At 43.9% G+C, this 9,454-nt stretch overlaps 2 non-coding genes across 2 annotated transcripts; one reads left to right on the top strand and one right to left on the bottom strand.

Annotated features, from left to right (window-relative positions):
• Positions 1-918: 918 nt before the first annotated feature.
• Trnas-gcu (transfer RNA serine (anticodon GCU)) lies at positions 919-1,000 on the top strand. Its single transcript has one exon. It is a non-coding gene; the product is annotated as a tRNA-Ser (tRNA).
• A 3,542-nt stretch (positions 1,001-4,542) lies between these two features.
• Positions 4,543-4,624, bottom strand: Trnas-gcu (transfer RNA serine (anticodon GCU)). The gene has a single exon. It is a non-coding gene; the product is annotated as a tRNA-Ser (tRNA).
• Between the last annotated feature and the right edge of the window lie 4,830 nt (positions 4,625-9,454).

Genomic DNA, 9,454 nt, shown 5'->3' with positions numbered 1-9,454 from the left:
TCTTCCTCTTGAGAGTGGTGGTCTAGGCCTAGTTCACCTTTTTGTGAGGCAACTTGTCTCCCGGTTATTCTTCTTACGTGATGTAAACAGTCCTTTTCTAAGAGAGATGTTACAACTTCGATTAATGAATTACCTTCCAGAAATAGTTGTGTCGTCATCTGTCAGTGATGCACCACCTGCTCCTTGGGGCTTCTTGAAAGAGGTTGTTGAAGGCTTTCACTTTCTTAAAGCTCGCTTTAGCTTGGATTATATTTTCACTGCATCCCGTAAAGAAATTTCTGCTGCACTGATAGACACATTGTTTCCTGTTCCCCATTATCGTGCGCCTTATTTGGAATGTTGCTACTTAGATGAACTCAAGCGTGTCCGTCGAATGATCATTCCTCCAGGGATCAAAACCTTTTTCTTTAAATTACATTCGGCAACCCTTCCTGTCAAAACCTGGTTAGAAAAAAGGAGCTGTTTCGTGCCGTGGTCTACAAACTGCCGTTTGTGTCCACATGCTGAAACGATTGATCACTGTTTTGTCGATTGTAGGGATGCCGTGTTCTTCTGGGACATTCTCCAAAGAACACTTAAAAAAGATTTAGACATCACACCATACACAATTCGTTTCTTACCTTTTAAAGATTCTTGTGACCCACCATATGACATGTTCATAGTACTCGGTCTACATAGTCTTTGGCGAAGTAGAATGTGTGACAGGCACGCTGAACCACCGCGAAGCACTCGGTCGTTTTTTCGGGAATCTGCTGCCTACGTTCGTAGTGTGTACGCTGCTCAAGAAACTGCGCCGGACTGGATGCCTTTATTGGACGCGTGCACATGCTTGCCTGACTTTTGAATATGTACCTGTAGCGCCTTGTTTCTTGTGTTGCTGAAGAGTCTGCTCCCATGTAATAAAGAAAAAAAAAAAGGGACGAGGCGGCCGAGTGGTTAAGGCGTTGGACTGCTAATTCAATGGGCTCTGCCCGCGTGGGTTCGAATCTCATCCTCGTCGCATATAGCGTGCCTGTTGTTTTCCTTTTCTTTTTTGGTATAAGGAACTTTGCTGCTACGAAAGAACAAGGAGAATGTCGTAATAACTCGGTGGTGAATTGCGTCGAAGCCTGCGGCAACGTGTCGGTAGGGCACAGCACGCCTGCTGCTGTTGTTTCCGAGAGGTCACTCACTCACCAGTCACTCCCTCACCAGAGCAGAAATTGACCTCCCTGGTGCAGTATTCGGCCGCTACCTCGCTAATGACTCCTACAATTTACGGAGTAGGATTTCTACTCCATAAGGACATAGCGGGTAACATTGATGAATTCTACAGCATTAAAGGGACACTAAAGAGAAACAGGAAATTCAGCTGGAATAAAAGACTTCAGGAATGCATGCAGCTTTTGTTGGGTGCAAAAATATGGGTTATTAGCGGATAAATTCGTAAAAACTTTGCCGTGCAACAATGGCGATGTACGTTAGCGACCATAAGGCCATGGTCCCTGTGGTCACTAAATAAATGAAAACCACTGGATCGTATATATTTCTCATTCTTTAATTGTTCAAATAACTAATTACACCATCACATCTTAATAGTCATGAGTGGAAATACATAATTCCCGCCATAGTACAGCTTCGCTGGTCTTCCATCTCCACCCCAGTGGAGGCTGACAGGCTGACAGTTTTTTTTTTTCCTTTCCCCCTTTTCTTTTATTGCGATAGCAATTATACGGACACTTCAAGCAGATTTCTGCCGTCGGCGTCGCCGTCGCCGTGAGGCTCCGTACTAAGTCCAAGGGCGATAAAATCGTCGCCGCTAATGTGTTCTCCGACTGCTTTTCTTCCGTTTATACTAATAACGACATACATGCGCAGTTGTATAATACTTTAAGCCGTACAACACAATCATTCTTCCTGTTACCAGCTACACCAAATAAAGTGTTTTCCACGACTACTAATCTTAAAAATAAAGGGCCTGGCTTAGATAAAATTTGTGTAAAGCATTTAAAACTGGTTGCACATTTAGTTTCCTACACGCTCTGTAATATTATCAACATAATCTTTAATATTGGAAATATTTTGACTGCGCTAGAAACAGGGACAAAGGAGGACGAAAAAGACACCTAGCCCAACTTTGTGCACTACTAATATTTAAACACGGCTCATTCCCTTCATTTAAAAAAAAGAAACGCTAAGATTATTCCTGCTTTTTAAGAAAAAGGCGACAGACAAACCATTACTAATTACCGACCAATTGCAATTCTTTCCTGCCTTAGTAAACTCACTGAGAAATTATTTGTTAAACGTCTTAATAAGTACTTAACAAAATTTAAGTTGCTAAAAAACAACCAATTTGGTTTCCGCCCTGCAAGTTCCACTAATCTTGCTGTGCTCTCTCTGACTACCCAAAAAAATGTATCGATTCGGGAAACTTAGTCGGATCTGTTTCTTTAGACTTCACTAAAGCTTTTCACACAGTTAACCATCAATTCCTGTTTAATAAACTTGAGTCTTTTGGTATAACCGGTCCTCCTCTCAAATTCTTAAAAAATTGCTTACTTGACCAGCAATACACAGTACATTTAGCATATACGTTCTCTCATACAAAATGTGTTAACCAGGGTGTGCCACAGGGCTCAGTTCTAGGTCCTTTGCTTTTCGTTTTTTATATTAATGATCTTCCGGATTCTCTTAGCTCCTCCAACTACGGTCATTGCGTTTTATACGCAGATGACACAACCATATCTTCATCTGGTAAATCTATTACTGCTCTTACTTCAAAGTTAAAAATTGCATTGAGTAGCATTATGAAATGGTGTAGCAACAATTACTTAGGTCTTAATCCTCTAACAACTAAATATATGTTGTTTAAAAGTGCTCAGAGGCCCTTAATTTTTATTCGTGAACTAAGGCTTGGAATTCATTCAATTCCCGCTTGCACCGATGTTACTTTTCTTGGCATTCATCTTGACTCTAACCTTACATTTCGATGTCACTTCCAACTTGTCAAGCAGAAGACTGCGTTTGGTATCCGCGCATGAATCAAAGCTCGCCCTTTTTGTTCTCGTGAGGCTCTACTAGCGTTGTATTTTGCTTTCATTCATAGTCACATTAATTACAGTATTGTTTCATGGGGAAACACGTACGCTTGTCACTTATCATCAATTCAACATATCCAAAATCAGTCAATACGCATTATCACTTCTAGTTCCATGCAATCCACTGCCTCTGTGCTACTTCGTGTTACTTAAATCTGTTACTTCGCTTGTACAATATCTTGCCTGTTAATAATTTGTTACAGTTTAACATAGTCGTCTTACTCCACATGTTGCTTCATAATAACCTTACGGTTCCGTTCATTGCAGATGAGCTTTTGCAGGATAAAAATGTACCCAGATTTGCGGCTAATAACAATTTCTTCCTACCCATTGTTCATACCCATCTCTGCAAAAAAAAAAAAAAAAAGCACTGCAATTTCTCTTTGGAATGGATTACCATCAACTATTAAATCCTGTTCTTCTCTTATAATTTTTAAAAATTACCTTAGGTATAATTTCCTACGACAACTGTACTACGGTCCTGGCGATTTATCTTAGACTTCTCTCTCACATGCCACTTCTTGTGTTTCATCCGTGCTGTTTTCATCCATGCTTGTTCTCGGCTTTCTTTTTTGCCGTGATTTTCATGTTTGCTTGATTTGAAATGAATTGTCGAATAATGTATTTAATCTGTTGATGGTGTTTGATAATAGTGTTCACTTGCTGCGTGTAGATATCACCATCGACGTTGTATAATTAACCGACGGTCCACTATACAGTTCTTTCACTTTGGGACCCTCGTCTGTACATTTGTGATGTTGTAACTACTTTTGGGAACTAATAAATCTGAATCTGGAAAAGGTAATTGAGGTCGCTGAGACAGGCCTTCGTGCCACAGGTGGACATAAATTAAATTCTCGATGGTAATCATGCCAGACTTTAGTATGACAATGATGCTTCATCCCTATTATCATTTTGTAGACTTCTTTCTCTATCTCGACTTTCTGTCACTTATCTCCCTCTCCCTTCTCTCCCTTGCGTAGGGTAGCAAACCGGATCTTTCCATCTGGTTAACCTCCTTGCTTTCCCCTTTCCTCTGTTTCTCTGTCTCATTTGGTACTTCTTTACCGCAAAATTTCCGAAGTATGTAATTTTTTTCTAAAATAATTGAGCAGCTAAGAAACAATTCTCCTGGCCGTAGTTTCTGTTTTCCTTTTTTTTCAAATGATATAGATTAATTATGTACGCGAAGCGGTGGCCTAATCAGTACATTGCTACAGGCGATTAAAAATCGCCTGTAGCAGACAGCACAATTCGAACGCTTCAACACGATTACTCGAAGATGCTGATAGTACTTGAGAAAAAATCAAAACACGCAATCGAATAAATTGCATTTGCTTGTAACTGGTACACATTGTGCTCGAAGCTACGCCAAAAAGTTTTGCAGCTCTCAAGATCGGTGATGCTCCTCTTCATCTGTTCCTCAGCACTTCTTTGTACAAATAAAAATGCAAAAACACAGCGACGAGGATGGGATTCGAACCCACGCGGGCAGAGCCCATTGGATTAGCAGTCCAACGCCTTAACCACTCGGCCACCTCGCCTGTTTGTTTGGACGCGTACGCAATGCACCCAACTGGCGGCAGATCAGTGGCTCTGGTGATTATTGACTGACTGACTGACATGTTCATTCATTCATTCATTACCGTCGCGGCTGGTAATCGAACCCGTGACCTCGTGCTCAGCTGCAGAAGTCCAAAGCTGCTGAGCCAATCTCAGGATATTTTTTAACTAATCATTGAACCAGTAACAATTAATCATTCACTTATCATTCATTGCTTAATTATGTCATTCAGTAATCAGTTAACAAATAAATGAATAAATTATTATTAATTAATTATGAGAGGATTCGTGTCTACGTCGCGAGAAAAATAGAACAAATTTCGTGGCTGGCACCCGTGCTATCTGAAACTATTCTTCATTGCCTAAACATGCTTGAACTGAGAGCGGTCCGTTCGTGATCTACACGGCGCTCTTTCAGAAGCGCATGTGTATATAGGCCGACAGAAATCGAGCACACGTGGAAATGGAATAAATATAAGAGCTTTAACAACTCGCCTTCTTTATGAAGACAGGAATCATATTTTCACATCGTGCTCGGCTATATCGCGTCGCATAAACCCAGGAGGCGGCTGCTACGAAGACATCTGCACAGAATTGGGCAGTGTGGCCCCGCGAAAATTTGCCAACGACACTCTGACAGGACGGTAGTCCCAAGTTCTGTGCAAAACCATCACAACGAGCTCGTTCCTCGCGTGCGTAAGGCTGGGAACAGGAGCCTTGCCCATCACAAGAGAGCTAACACGACGCCACCGGAATCACAAATGCTATTTCGCGAAAAAACATGCACAGATACACTAATAGAACGTGTATGTCTGTGCCGGAACCTTCCCAAGTTTCGTATATGCTTCGTTTTACGGTGGGACGGGTGCCTGCCTGTTTGCACGCTGGCTGGATTTAGGATTCCATATCCGCAGCATTCGTCCTACTGAGACATATGCGGCAGCGTAAATTACTTTGCAGTTTGCGTTGCAGTTTGCACTGGACCAATACTCTCCTTTGTGGTCTCCCGAAATAGTAGCCGAGCTATTTGCTTTCTAGCACATGCCCGGACGATGATTACACGCCTGGGTGCGCTTTTCCCAGTCCATACGAATGAGTACCACATGAATCTTGCATCGGAGATTAATTCCGAGTCTGGGGTTCAGCGACCTTATCCGCAAACATGAGTAACACGAAATATTGTGAATCAATAGGAGCCGACCTTAGATACCTGATCGATAATGCGACCGTGACCTGAGGAGATCAAAACAGAAGGCTCGCCTGACCAGCCGTCTAGCAGAGAGAAAGAAGCGAAGCAAAAGCGAAAAGGCCGTGAAAGCGAAGGGCTGCAGATAGGCGGTGTATACGGTACGTTGGGATCACTCCTTGGCCAAACATCAAAGGCAATTGCGCTGCCGACATGCGGGCGACACGGCATTCGGTCACGCATGCAGGGCTTCCGTGCCAAGAAATATTCGTGCAGAGACAGAAAGGAGGAAAACAAACAAACTGAAAAAAAAAAAAGGTGGCCGGTGCTTTGGGATCGTCCCAGCCTAGGCGAAACTATATGGAGGAGGGGGAAGGCGGATCCGACTGTATAGCTAAGATGTCGTGACCCGTACTGAGATCGCCGCCGCCCTCCGATCGAAAAAAAAAAGGACAAACGAGACGCCGCGGCCCCAAGAGTGTCCCCGCATCTCCAAAGAGGGGCACACAGACACACACTGTTTTCTTTCAATGTTTCTTTCACATTACGGGCATATATATAGCAAGGTCAGGGCTGCGGCTTGCCGCTCAGTAGCCTGTATACCTTCTGGTGTGCTCCTCTTCCTTCTTTGTGAGCACCACGGGAAGCAGTGTACGTACGCACAGATCGATGTTCTATAACCAGAGTCGTGACGTCGGATCAACGTACAACAGTAGAAGCAACGCACGGACACGCTCAAGGCACACTGCAATAGCACGACAAGCACACAGGCAACATATGCCATGCGAGGAGAGCTATGAGGTCTAGTGGCGTGCTTGGTGTGTGGTGTGTGTGGGTGTGTGTGTGTGTGTGTGTGTGTGTGTGTGTGTGTGTGTGTGTGTGTGTGTGTGTGTGTACGCGTATAGTTTGAGTTTGCCCAGACATCGGTGCGCGAAGCCGGGCAATTTACCGCTGCTTCGTGGACACCGAACATTGAGCACAAGTGATAATGTCGGTCGCTGCCGCCCCAACGTTCTAGCATTCTCTCCCGAAGAAGTAGGTCAATATCGCGCGCAAATATCAGCGCGCCCGCCGTGAATAACAATAACGCACCTTTGGCACCTCGAAAAGAGCGGTATCATCTTTAGTCCGTTATGCTTTCTGGGAAGTCGACGAATGAATTGCAGTTACCGGCAACTTAGTTACTGCCCGCATAGATAAGCGATGATTGCCTTCTTCCCCTCTTTTTGTTTTTATTTTATGACACTAGATCTATGAGAGACACTCGATGTGGTTACTTGACAAGCGCGACGCGAACATGATTAGTAGATAAGCGTGATGGCAAAGAGAGATAAATGAATTCGTCACCGGAGAGTACAGTGAGGCAATAGACTGTTCATTTCTTTTACCCTTGGGTAAAAGAAATGAACAAGTCTTTATTCTCACAAATTAACAAGTTTTTATTCTCCTAAAAACATCTCGCAGGCGCTTCTATCTAGCTACGACGGGTAGATCGGACTGGTGGGCCGTTTCGCAACATTTGAGTCTCTCCTGGCTTTTTATACTAAGGAATCCTGGGTATTGCATCGGTATCCCACACAGTGCGCCTGCTCCTTCCACGCACTTCCTTCCTTTCCCCGTCGCTCGTATTGCCAAATAGTTTTGTTCACTAGCCCTTCAAAAATAAAGCATTCTCTGTTCAATCAGTATGGCTACGACATTGCCAGCAATCGCGTGGGTGTAGCACCACCTGCACGCGTTGCAGCAGCTCTCTCCTGCCCTCCTGTTCCGCAGTTCTTGCGAAACAGGCCCTCAAGTTATCCTCCATGAAAATAGGCGAAACTGTTCTCAATCGATATTTAGTTTTGCTAACGCGCGTCACATATTCTTTTCAGGAAAAAAAATCAAACGACACAGACGCTCACGATATAGCGCCTGTTTCGTTGAAAGCGCGTACTCTTGTTCACGAGCCGATTTTCTTTCTACTCTGCGCTCTGCCTGTCCATAACAGAACGGCATATATTTTTCTTCGATTATAACTAAGATTATTTTTTACTGTCCCGGACTCACCATGTAATATATGTACAGAAGCATATTATTCGTTTTCTTTTTCTTTTCTTGCTCTTTTCTGTAACAGCACGTACGTGAGCAGTGGAACGCAAGCCGTCCTGGAGCCACCCACGCATAGACGCATAACTATAGAAGTAATGTATTGCAACCGCGCGGACTCTAAAAGAAACAGCCGTAGACTACGACTGACAGACGCACATAGGGCGACGCGAAGATTTTGGTGTTTGGACATGACGCTGAAGGACAATCAGATGAATTCGTCTGACGTGAGGAGCAGAGAAATTGGAGGTTTTGTTACAGTTGGATGTAGCGTTCAAAATATATATTCCGACAAAATTCCACAGACGTACGTAAGCCGAAAACGCGGAGGTCGTGCGTGGTTGGACATGGCGGTGAAATATATTCTCATGAAAATTCGAAAAAGCGGCCGCTTTTATGAAACGGCTTTGCGCAGTGCTGCTTTCAACGCTGCTCCATTGTTTGTGTTCTGGACCAAGATTTCGTCGCTATTTCTGCCCTGCTGGTGACAGCGCAGTTTAGCCTTGTCTCATGACCAGTTGCGTGGCAAGACTCTGTGGCTTTCTTCTTTTTTTTATTCTCCTAACGCACTTCGCCTAACGCATTTGTGACCCACTGGCTCCTGCGAGTCAACACGCTGTTATGTGATTTTTTCTAGCGTACTTATACGTCCCAACGCATATGATTTTCGGGGGCACAAAACGTCATGGTCTGATAACCGCATGTAAGATTCAGCTTCGGAGAGCGAAGTACATTATTATGAAGTGTGCGAGTTTAAAGTGGCAAGCGAATCACTGCATAGGCCAGTTCTATTCTTTCTTTTTTTTATTCGAACTGTACATGCTGAACCGAAGTTGTGGTGAGATGAACACCTTTTCATGCAGCTAAAGTATATCGGTCGCGGTAGCTACCGGCTGCACACACGCGCTGTCCGGAAATATAGAAGTAAATATTACTGGCGCGACGAATTCCTGAAGGTGTGTACAGAAAAGAAAAGAATGACACACAATACACGACAGACAATGAATTTTATTAACAATCCATGGCAAAAAAAAAATCCCGGACTACAATATAATGTCGAATCACTAATACCGCTTACCGCATAAATAAATGAATTATAAAACAAGAACACTATAGGGAAACAAAACGCGTTCTTCGGTCCTGCTCGTCAAGCGTAGTACACGACTGTGGCAAATGTTCGCGACCGCCATTACAAAGCCTCTTTTAGTTTCTCTATGGTGGACCACATGACTATACATCGAATTTGCCAAGGACGTCCGCTGGTGCCGGCCTAAATCGATACGAACGACCGTCTTTTTCATCGGGAGAGAGAGAGGACGATGGCAAACGGGGCGTATAGGTGAAGTCCCGTGCGCAGGTCGATGGCGCTGGTATACAAGGAAAGCACCCAGAGGGCCTTATCTGTTTTACACGAGACCAACAGGCGTCGCGTATAGTAGGCACAAGTACGCCGTTGTTGACGTGTTCGGTGAGGCCACATGTCTAATCGTGGTTGAGCGCACGCAAGCTTATCGCATGTTACAGCGTAGGTGCAAAA

The sequence above is a fragment of the Dermacentor silvarum genome, chromosome 2 (genome assembly GCF_013339745.2).
Source record: "Dermacentor silvarum isolate Dsil-2018 chromosome 2, BIME_Dsil_1.4, whole genome shotgun sequence".
Classification (NCBI taxonomy): domain Eukaryota; kingdom Metazoa; phylum Arthropoda; class Arachnida; order Ixodida; family Ixodidae; genus Dermacentor; species Dermacentor silvarum.
This window is presented reverse-complemented; position numbering and strand designations above follow the sequence as displayed.